At 36.3% G+C, this 12,187-nt stretch overlaps 1 protein-coding gene across 3 annotated transcripts in view; it reads right to left on the bottom strand.

Moving 5' to 3' along the window:
- The window catches only part of SLC16A7 (solute carrier family 16 member 7), an 80,646-nt gene that overhangs the window by 58,682 nt on the left and 9,777 nt on the right, over positions 1-12,187 (bottom strand). Inside the window, exon 1 of one of the 3 annotated variants that reach the window (XM_054276653.1) lies at positions 5,359-5,393. The exons of 1 other annotated variant lie outside the window; for it this stretch is intronic. The gene's annotated coding sequence lies outside the window, so the exon portion shown is untranslated. Of the gene's footprint in view, positions 1-308; positions 533-5,358; positions 5,394-12,187 lie in introns of those variants that run through there. One more of the 3 variants, XM_054276662.1, reaches the window with a different exon arrangement.

Here is a 12,187-nt window from a genome sequence, read left to right as displayed (position 1 = left end):
TCTCTTGAGACAAAGCAATAGTATATTTGATGAAATATAAAATGCTTGGTTAACTACCAAGCATTGTAAATGAATCGCTACCAAGAAAGCGCTGATTTCTTCCAACAATATTCCCCAAAGCAACAAAATTCAAAAAACAATCTCATTATGAAGTCCTAACAAGGCCTTTATTCTTCTCTCGAGGAAAAACTCCTCAATGATTCAGTGACACAAACACACACTAAATATTTTTCTGGGTCAAAGCTAGAAAGCCCAACACACCCAAGGACTGAATTTTAGACAGGAAAGTGGCTGTGAAGTGCACCTACCCCTTGTGATTCATGTTTGCAGCTCAGCTGCATGATGGCTCAAGAGCATAACTACTGCTGTCAGGCTGATCTCATGAAAAGGAGGGGTATGTACAGGACAGCTGGCCAGCAACAGATGGGAATATGCTGTTCCATCTCACAGGTTGGTAGACTTCCTGTTGCAGCACATGCTGTCCAGAAGGAACTCTAATTCTAATGCAGCACCGGTCTTGGAGGCCTGGCTTTAAGCCACAGTCAAGTCCTAGAATTCAAAGAACTTCTTAAATTGTCTAGCAACTCCTTAAACAGTTCAGTCATTTATAGTACAGATCTGTTGTTTGTGTTGAAAATTAATTAGTTCAGTTCTTTTAATTCTTCTTGTGTGTTTGCTTTAAGGCGAAAGGTTTTATGAGCAGAACTTGATGTGTCTGCTGAGAGCTTAAAAGTTTTTGGCCTTGAAGAAGAAAATTATTTAATTTTCTAATAACATGATAGATGCAAAAGGTCACAATCAGTTGCAGTCACTATGAGGATTATTGCTTTTGCTCATTCTGCTTCATGGTAACATTAGTTTTGACCACCAATTGACTTCTAAAATAGTTAAGCTGCATTAAAATCAGACTGTTGTTATTGCAATTTACAAGGTAATTAATTTATCTTTCATTCATTCTCTTAACACCAAGAATTTAACTTTTTTTTGATGTTCCAAATTGAATATTACTTAAAAACAAAAAAGTTAAACTCATTTGAAAACTTAGAGAAACAGAAATTAAAAAACCAGTTCATTCTGTCCTTCTGAGTGGAAAGAAATTAATAAATTAAACATTCATGCCACTTCTCATTATCAAGGTGTCTGGAAACAACTGTAGGGAGCTCATTCCATTATGCAAACTCACCCTGACCCAACTAGTCATTGTGTGTTCATGTAAAGAATTACCATATCATCTCCTAAAAATACAGCTATTGTTGTGGATAAGGTTATCTATACCATAAAAGACAGTATTCATTTGTAGTGCTACATTCAAACCAGTGGTTAACTTATGAGACACTAATATAAATTAATGGAAAAGCAGGTTAAAGGGGATTACAAAATAGGATTTGGTTGAGAAATGTTGCTTTTTTGCATTATCAGCTGTGGCACTGTGTACAAAGTGATACAAGTTCACAGGGTACAACAAGACACCTTGATTTCATACTTCGCAGATTATTAGAATTTCTATGCAAACAGTGCCTGTACAATTCTATACATTCACATAAGTGCTCAATAGCATAATTTTTTCCTTTTTTCTTTTCAAAAGGCTTTCAAGTAAAAATTATAACATATTAACAGTGATGTATAAACTCAACTTTGTAGTAAATGCTTTTTAAGTACACAAATTTCAAATTAGAAAAATGTGTATGGTTTAATATTCATTAAATACCATTTCTGTATTATGTATTTCCCTTCTTTTAAACTAAAATATCAGTTCACAGAAAGACATACACAGTCTGACATTTTGAAATGCCTCCTGACTTCAAAGAATATCTGCCTAAGAACAATCATCAATGTTTTACAGTTTCTTCCTCATTCTCAACAAGTATTTCAGTATTCAAACTAAGGGAGCAATTCTTGTGAATACTTATACACAGCATTCTAATACTTGAGCATAATCTTACTAGACCCCACAGCAATATATTTCACTGTGCTGAGCTTTAAAGAGGGTTTTGATGAAAAAGAGACATAACTTTGCATAATATGCTCTACAAAAAAAAGTACCTGATACTCTGAGTACTCACACTAATAAAATTAATATTCAGTCTAAATGTTTACAAATATGAAGCTTAAACAATGCAGCAAGCTAGAATTGAGTTTAACTCACTCTCTAAGCCACTAATTTGTCCTCACCACAAACCAGAACATCGATATAGTTCTACTCAGAGAAATAAGTTGAACTTGCTGAATTAAAAACTGCAAGTTTAATGTTTTCTCTTTTTCTGCAACCTCAGAGCCAACCCTTTTCCATTTTGTGGTCTCTCCACTCTTAAATTTGAGATCTACAGAATACCAACAGTTTATCAACTGTCAATTATTTTTAAATTATTATTAAAATAATTTGAATGATTCTAGTCTATTATTCTCTCTAATTTCTTCACACATCAGATATTATTGTTATTGTTTTACACCCATGACCTAAAATATTAATTCAAACTACAAATCATGTATCAGAATTCAAAATTTAATGTAAAAGGACAAATAAAAGTATACTTCCATAATTTCCATAATTTCCATAATTCATATAATTGGTGCATATAGTATATATAGCTTTTGTATCAGCAGACATCATATACACTGACATTTTTGTGATTACTGCAATGCATTAGTTATGATCTACTCTTGCTAAACATATAATATTAATTTGCTGTACTATAACGGAAGAATAAAATTTTAAATGGATATCTGAAGATGGAGCTAGTGGAGTGTTTTGTCAGTTTTAAGAATCTTTAGAACCAAACATCACAGATGGCAATTTTATCTGTGGCTGATGACCACTTCCATTTGTCTCTCCTAGAAATTGATTCCATCAGTTTTTGCTGTGAATCACCAGATGGCACTTCTCCCTACTCTTAAGAGTTACCCTCTGAGCGTGTAGGAGTTAGATCTGGGACAAACATTTCCACTGAACTGAGATGCTGTTTAGATTTTGAGATCCTTACCAGTAAAGAAGCACTTGTCTTGTTTCAATCCCTCTCTTTAACTGAAAAATATTCTTTCTTAAATTAGTTGCTGTAGACAAGCTATGTCTACAGAAGTGGAAAAAAAAAGTAATGAACCCCCCAAATACTTTTGTCAACACATATGCACTGCCCTGACTAGGGACATTTTTAAATGAATTCTTTCACATTCTCCACAAGACTATATTTAAATCTGCACTTCTACCCTGAATAAAATAATATTGACAAAACAAAATAAAAATGTGCTGAAAAGTTTGTCCATTTCTAAACAGCATTGTAATTTCGCAGCTTCCATTCTGGCTATGATCTTCAAATAATTTCTCTCCCTTGTTTCCATGTGCATTCCATGGGAAGAAAAAAAATCAGAAAAGTATGCAGTCATGGCAAGAGCTCTCAGTGAAGTACAACCATGATTCATTATCATCACATACTAATGGGATATCTCGGTGGAAACATCATAAAGCAATCAGGCAGTGATTGTTTTATGCCTGTAGCTGCACTGCACACATCTTTCACTCTCCTGCTTTCCTCTGGTACATGGGTCAAGCACAGTGCTTCCTTTTCTCTGGGACTCTGGGGAGAAGATGCAGGCTGATTTGAATTTTTTCCCCCCCACTCAATTTCTTTCCTTCTTGTAGCTGTTTAATGGGACAGGGAGTTGTAAATAAATTTTGTGTGGAAATCTGCAAAACCCCAGGTTTTTAGGAGGAAAGTTAAAGCAAAAGGAATTTTCTTTATACTGAAACTTCACTAAGGTTGCACGCAGCATCATGAAAAGTCATTTGTTCAAGCATGACTCCTTTACACAAGGACTTGGGGACCTCTCTACTATTACCCGGTAGAAATACCTTTCTGTTATCTCCTGGTTTTGCTAAAAGCCAAGGGAATATTTTCAGTGCTGGAGAGCTACAGGACATCAGTCTACATGAGAGTGGGACTTTGAGAATATACACTGAAATCTCTTGTTTTTACCAGTGGTAAAAACAAAATATTACTTCTTTTTCGATCTCCCAACTAATTTTTAAAAATATTTTATTAATAATATTTCATGTAGATTTATTGAAAATCATATCATAAACACAAATGAAAAAATGTAAAGCAAGGTGTAAAATATCCATCGGAAGTGTTTGAGGACTCCATTGAGGAGTTTTGTCTTTTTTCTCTTTTAGAATTTGACCCACTTAAGTCCACAGCCTTAGTATGTGATAAGCCCCTACAAAGCTTCTGACATCAGAAGGGTTGTGAAGATGACAGCCAAAACTCAAGCCTCTAAGCCACCAGCCTACCCTGGTGAAATTAAAGACAGCTTTAATCTCAGTTTTAAGCTCAGTAAACAAAGATTTAGACTTTAAGCTTTGATAACAGGGATGACAAAAAACAGCCCCAAAAATCACCAGGTTATCTCCATGAAATAAACTCAGCAAATTTTTCTTCAAAATTATGTATAATCAGCTATTCTAAAGCTCGTGGACTATTTGATGAACTGTGTAGGTTGGTGGGAGATTTTAGAGTTGTTATAATGAAAAAAAAAAACTAATTGAAAATTACTTCTGCACTTGATTCTAAGGAATCTAATAATTTTTAAGCACCTATATTTGAAATGAGGCATACAACACTGAGTTCTGACATTGCAAAAGACTGAAACGGAGTTACTGGTGTCAGTAAAATACACCCGCACATTGTTTGCTTTAAAGCAACACCTCAACCTTTGTTATAAAAATCTCTGGTGTTGGAGAAGAACTGTCTGTCTGAGTGCTCAGCGAGGATGAATAATCTTCATTCCAATGCTTGGTTTCATGCAGGGGGATTATGTTATTGCTCCCCTCCCAAATCCTTATGAAAATAAGATGTTTATCATGAAGACTTGTCTTGTAAGTAAAACTGATGTTGCATTGATAAATTAGGTGTTACTTCAAAACACATGGCATTAATTATCCCTATCTGACCTAAGCTACACTGATGCTACCCCTTCTTTTCATTTTCTCTTTAGAAACTCATCTTTGAAGTCTTTATTTACTCAGAAATTTTGGCAACCTGTATGAACAAATATGTCCATCAAATCCATAGAGTTTGGTTACACTGCGAATTGTCAGCATTCAGTTGTTAATCCTTCTTATAACCTTCCAGGAGTGGACAGAGTATAAGAATATTTTTTCTTTGAAGTGCTTCACACTGTTTTGTCAATACATGTTAGATAATGATTAAAAAGCCAACAGCAAATACTATGCAACATGTGCTGGTGCACTGACTTGTCCTGCATTTAATTACTCAATTAGTTTTGCATGGATTACCACAGTAATCTGAAACTACCTATTGCTACTAAATAAAGCTAAAAGGAAATAGAAAAACAGCACATTACCTGGCAGAGAGCTGCTGTCCAAGACAATAATCGGAACTTGAGACACAGAGCCTTTGTTCAGTTTGAACATTTAAAGACTCTTTGGAGACTTGATTGGCTGATTATCACACATGATGTTTGGACAGTTTATTTTGTGTGACCAATGGCCAAACCAACAAACATCTCAAATTACTGAGGCGCAAGAGGTTATGGTGAAGCTCAACATGCAGAACACAATCCCTCAGAAGGATACCCTTGGTTTATTAACATTCCATCACCTCTTAAGGGTTTCTTTCACAGCTTCTTTGTCTGACATGAAGGATTTTTCCTTAACAACCTCCGTTCAGTTTCAAAATTCTATTTAGGTGTTATATGTAGCCTTTTAAATGAGTGCTAACGTCTGGGGACACCTTAACATAGTTTGTGTCTAATGCTCTAGGAGTTCAGCAATATATGATGAGGCTGGTTGGGAAACTGCCTTTTACAACATACACTAAGATCACATTAATATTATTTTGTTTAATGAATAAAAAGTGTAATAAAAATGCTCGAAAGATCATCAGTAAAAGCTTAAAAGGAAAATTAGAGGCACTTAATGCAGCTATCATGTTGCAAAAATCCAATTTTTTCTCATTTGGACAAAATTGTCCAGCAATTAACAGTAAGTGTGCAATTAACTTAGATGTTTTTAGACTGCTCAATTAACAGTAAAAGTATAAAATACTGCATAAGGCTTTATACAGTAATTAGAAACTTTGAATTAATAAGCAGTATTAGCCATGACAATATTTAAAAAGCTGTGTTTTGCTGGAGATAATGCAGAATTTGCTCTAGAGCTCCAAAAATTATTTTCAATTATTTCTTAAATTAAAAAAAAACCTCACTATTTTTGTATTGGAAAAAAAGGGAATCATCTGTAGAACTGATGATAGAATAAATACATTACAAGATAGGTTGTACCTAAGACCAGACCCTACCTTCACATAAAAACTCTGAGCAAAATGTTTTCAAAGTTCACATCAAAAGCCTTTTCTTTCTAAATGCAAAAATGTTGCTAACTATATTGCTGGAAAACCAGGCAACAAGGTGTGCATGTCCTCACAACTGCTATTTTTTATCAGTCTCACACTTGCCTTGACCCAAAAAATGCTGGAAAGGATGAAACAGCCTGGCCAAACGAAACAGAAAAACAATATGATGACTCAGGCTGGAAAAAAATTAAAGCTTTTTCTTGTCCTAGATATTCACTAAGCAACAGATATTAAAACCTCAAAGCTCTTAGAAGTGCTTTGTTTGGGAATTTCTGGCCGCCTCTGGGACAGATTTTATGGGCAAACTGCTGTTACTTTCACTACCCACCACTTCAAATGTTCATAGGCAAGAAAGCAATTCTCAGAATAAATTTCTTAATCTATATGAAAATAATGACACTAATGACAATCTTTATTTCTAGGATGTGTGGCAATCTCACATGAAAAGTAAAACAGGGTGTAGAATTACTGAAAGCTAACCCAATAGGAGACTTGCTTAAAGAAAAAGGCCAGACTATTAATGAGAAAATATTATCATTTAATTGATCTCTGTATTGTCAAAACTTTAATTTGAATCTGAAACAGTTCTTTTGGGAAGAATGAAACATACTGGAGATAACACATGGCAGTGATAGGTGAGCCTCTGATGCCAAACTGTGAGGAGGATACTTGCAATGGCTGTTCATCTCATCACTGAGGACAACAGCAGGAAGGGAATGTGTTTGCTGACACAAGCACACAAGAAGGGACAACAAAGGAAGTAAACATGGGTTGCTGAACTCTGACAAAGACCCTGCAGTGACAACAATACCACATTTCCTATAATTGGAGTGAAGTAGGAAAGGAGGCATTGTTACTGCTGGACACCTTCTGTTACATTTTGACAGCTTGTGTTTAGTCCTGGCTACAGCTGCTCACTTGTGTCAGCAAAGCTGCTCTCCCCCACTGTGCCCACAGGCCCTTCCTTCCACAGGATCCTCGTCCCTCCCCAGGCAGGGGAAGAGAAAATCACCGCTGGCCCCAAGATTTCTGCACCCGTGAGAAGCAGCCACGGAAAGATGGACTAACAGCAGGCACCACTGCAGTGTCTCCAGGGATGCTGACCACAAAGGCCACATGAGCAAGCACAGCACAGCACCAACTTGGCAGCACCATGAGAGACCACAGCTGCCTTTTGTCCAATGACTTCAGACAGCAATAAGGACTAAAATCTGTGCCAATCCTGCAGCTGAGCTTTTTAAATTCAGGGAACTGAGCACGAGGCAGAAGGTCAGAACTACCACTAAAGTGTACTTCTAAGAGACAGAGCTAATTGCCATGGGCATGCCAGTGGCAGACAGCTGGCCTGCAGTCCACTGTCAGCTTGAACTTGACAAAAACAAAAGTTAATACAGTCTTGGACCATTTCTGTATAAAAACATATCAATATCAAGAGGGCTATTACACAACTCACCATATGAGACTGCATCCAGCAGCGTATTTTGCGAATAGTAATGCCAGTGGAATTTTACATCTAATACAGATCCAGCTACTCAAGAGTTCCTCTGAGAAGGGTGCCTAGAGCTGGCTCAGTTTTTGCCCCTTGCTGCCCTTTCACTCATAGGCACATATTAAATGTAACTATTCCTCCCTGGAAGAGAGCCAGACACCAAAAAGAGAATTTCTATTGGGATCTTCAGATTAAACTGTTAAAATTGAAGTAAACTCATCACAACCATTTAGTCTGGCTGCTGATGTGAACTTCAGCTCAGGTATTCTACACGCTAACATCTGCTTTACTACTACTTTTTAGTAACAGACACATGAAAAGAAATAATCTTTGGTGCATATGCTTGAGTGCCTCCATTTATACTGCAGCACAATTTTTCCTTCTGTCCCAAACCAAGCCTTCTTGAAAGAATGCCCTAAATTATCAGTAGCAATAAAACCTAAAGCTATAAAGCAGCTTGTTCTAATAATGGAAGTTTGGTCACAAATTGTTTTCTTTTGGTGTGAATTTTTACTTTTTTTTATAACTCCCTGCAAAACCTAAGGTACTGAGTGATAATCTTCTTTTCTCCAACTAGTATATGCTCAAGATTTACACATTTTAGAGAAGATTTAAGCTTGTGATACAGATCTGCAAGATATTCTTTGACTTACACATAATTTGATGTTTTCTCATTTAAGGAGCAATCCATCACAACAATATTTTGACATTAAGAATGCTGACATCTGCATGTCATCTGGATATGTAGGTTTCACTTAAAATCAGTGGGCAGAAACAAAGCTCTGGGATATCCCTCCCTGACCTGTTTTAGACATGTAAGCTATAACAAAATGAAATGTGGCCTACAAGCTCCTATATCTCTCCATTATTTAAAGTACATCTCGAAAAGTGTTTAATTATGGATGCATATCCTACTGAAGTCTGTGCTTGGATGAATCCAGCCCTATATATAAAGTTGTAACACATTTTTGTATTGCAGTGGACTGAAAAAAAATGACCCAGTCCCTTCTTCCATTTCAGTATTTCTAAATCTTAAGAATGTTGGGGGAGGTAGGACAAGAGTTATCCTGTTGGCCTATTTAGCTCTTACAAAATAAGAAAGTGAAAAATGTATGCTCTAGATTCTAAAAATGTTCTTCCATCTTCTTTGAAGTTGATCCACAGCTTAATAGCATGATGTTGAAATCTGAAATTCTGCAATCTTTTCTGTACTGTTGAGAAAAATATGTCCAGTTTAGCTGAGTATTGCAACTCTGAAAAGCATGTGCTGCAAGACCCAAATTTTGTCTCTATGTTTGTAAAATGTGCAGCTCAGGACTGCTGGATCACAAATATTTTTGTGGTTGTCATGGCTTCATAGAAGTCAATTTATGGAAGGTGCAGACAAACTAGCTTGTGCTTTGCATACAACAGACAACTATCTTTTTGAAAGTCAATCTTCAAGTCAAGCCTTATGCAAGAAAGTGCAAGATAGAAAATCACTGCCATATTAAGCAAAATAGTGACAGATTTCATATGTGCAATTTTAATTGACAATTTACTCAATTAAGTCACTGGATAAACCACTAAATTAAAACTTGAAAAATGTTCAATGCTTTACAGAACAATACAGAGGACAGCTTACCTTATGTAAAGGCTGGACACTTGCCCAGATCCACAAAATTGTAGGGATCATTTTTAGAGCCAATTTGTGACTGCACTGATTAAATTGCTATCAATTTTTATAATGCATAAACACTTTGTCTCATATTTTTGTGGCATTTTTTGAGATTGTGTTTCATAATATCTGAATATGTGGCATTCTACAGTTCTATTAAAGTACCTGGTATGAAATACAACTTCTTCCAAATGTGAAATAGAGGCAGCAGAATATATTTGATTCAGGCAACAAAACAGGCTGTCTCTGATGGTGTAGATACCAAATATGCATCACGTACTTTTCAAAATTTAACAAAAAAACCTACCTGTTTGCCCAAGATACTACCAAATCTTTTTCAATGGTCCAAGAATTCCATAAAAGATCCCTTTGCAGAACAAAAAAAAAAGCAATGCTAATTGAAAAACTACTCTCTGTGAATTATTTGAAAAACATTATAACGCAGACTGAATTTTTGTTGGCTTGGATAACTGCAGATACACAAGATCTTGAGTAATTAGACATGCCATAGGGTGTGCCAGTACACAAGTTTGAGTGTGTTAGGTATGAAGGAAATACAAATCTGAAAGGTTTGTTGCACATCACATTGCCCAACATCCCAGCTTTTTGGTTGCTTCACAGCACCCTTTCAAATGAGCCGGACACACTGATGGGTTAAAAACCACCTGAGCACAAGTCACAAACACAGAGGTTAAAGAGAAATATCAGAGGTTTCCTTCTCACCCAGCAGTCCATTCATGCTCACTGCAATGGCACTACAATGAAAACACATTCCCCCACCAGCCCCTTAACCTGCCAGCCCTCTCCAGTCTGCCAGCCCTCTCCACCTGCAGACACTGCTTCAGACTGCTCCACACGCTGCCCACTGCCCTCCCTCCACTCTTCCTCCCTAATCCCCAGCCTCACCCAGCTGTCTCACCCCTCCTTGCTCTAACAGCTCTATAGCTCAAAAACATGCCAGCATACAAAGTCCAAGGTAAGGAAAAACTACTCTGCAAATGACTTACAGCTTCTTCATCTCAAAACTGGTACTTTAGGTTTCCCCTGGTTCCTTGATTTCCCTTCAGTTGTCCTCACTATCTTGTATTTAAATGCATCTGTATGAATGCATAGATAATCACACACAAAATAAAAGAATACAATACCTTAGAAGTAACATTTAAGGCTACTCTGTCAGGGCAGAGTTTTTCCTGTAATTATTTGAATATCACTTTCTGCCTTAAATAAAGAAGTATAAACTTAGCCACTAACATTCTTGCTTTTTTTAAATGCTGCAGTAGCTAATGAAGACCAAATATGTTCAATTCATTAATATATGATGGTAATTTTCCTCTTTTGATCAGATCACTTTAGATGCTTATACTAATTCCATTTCTTTGTCTTTTACAATTTATTTGTGGGAGAGTGTATTTTTTAGAGTACAAAATCTCTTTTCTATTCAGATCAGATAATGTATGTGAGCCTAATTCAGCGGAACTGAGTGCGTACATGAGACTGAGTATTAGAAACTAAAGGGTGTTTATCAGAGGGGAAAGGATGCTGTGAGGACATTGCAAAATAAAAGTGAAAAGGATAATGAGCTTGAATGCAATAGTACTATTGCCTTTAAGAGCATCATAATTTTTAATGGTATGCATGTTTTGAAAGCCTGTACCTCTTACTTTTAACTTAGCAATGTGTGTCATTGCACAATTATAATCTTAAGCAAAAAATACTTTTTTCTCACCTGTAAGAAAATGCAAGATGTTCTCCAGCTTGAAAGTTTATGATTTATGTACAGATATATAAGTTGCTAAATATGTACTATATTTGTTGGAGGTTCACTCAGATTTTCATCTGGATTTGGACCCTGATTAAGAGAAGCATTTAAAACAAGTAAGCAGTAAGTGTAGGTATATGCTATAGTGGGAAAATTACAGTTGTACTTAGGTATGTATTACTAAAACAGACAAGCATAGTGATAAAAATATTCAGCAATTGAAAAAGTAGTTTTGTTTATAGACAAGGAGGAGATACAACTCAAAATGATTAAAGAGTTTAATATATTTCTACTTTGCCTCAAAGGGCAGCTATGCTGGCAGAACTTTTCCCTCCTGCAGGATCAGCTCTTGACTGTAGCATCTACAAAGCTAAAGCAGGCATATTTAATAGGTAAAAATCCACACAAATTCTGACAACTGAGGGTACTCACATGACAGAAACATTTTATGCAACTCCCAGCAGGCCTGAATACTGTAACAACAGAGCACCTTTCCATTAGAGCTCGCTTTTCTTTTCTGCACTCTGGACTAATCAGTTTTTTCCAAACCACTCCAAGCAGGTCTATTTGAGATAAATACAACATTCTTAAATGCCACAGATGAAAGATGCAGATCAATGTACACTTTCACTGTAGCTCTACAGCAACAGGTTATTTTAGAGATGGTGTCCTGGTAACCTTAGCAGTAACACAAACCACCTCCCAAAGGCCAGCCCAATGTTCACAGCTCCATCTATTCTACTTTTGCTGAAACATTTTAGGATTCAAATTAAAGGCAGTGCTTTGACAACCTCCACTTTAAAGCACAGTGTGCATTTTAGGTAGCTCATGCTGCCATGGCTTTCCTCAAAAGCAGAATATTGCATTGCTGGGCTGCCCGAGAATTAAAACCCAGTAACCTGATAGTTTATATC

The sequence above is a fragment of the Melozone crissalis genome, unplaced genomic scaffold (assembly GCF_028551555.1).
Source record: "Melozone crissalis strain CALT ecotype California unplaced genomic scaffold, PUWL_Pcris_2 ptg000004l_1, whole genome shotgun sequence".
Taxonomy (NCBI): domain Eukaryota; kingdom Metazoa; phylum Chordata; class Aves; order Passeriformes; family Passerellidae; genus Melozone; species Melozone crissalis.
The sequence above is the reverse complement of the archived record's forward strand: the minus strand, read 5'-3'. Positions and strand labels throughout refer to the sequence as shown.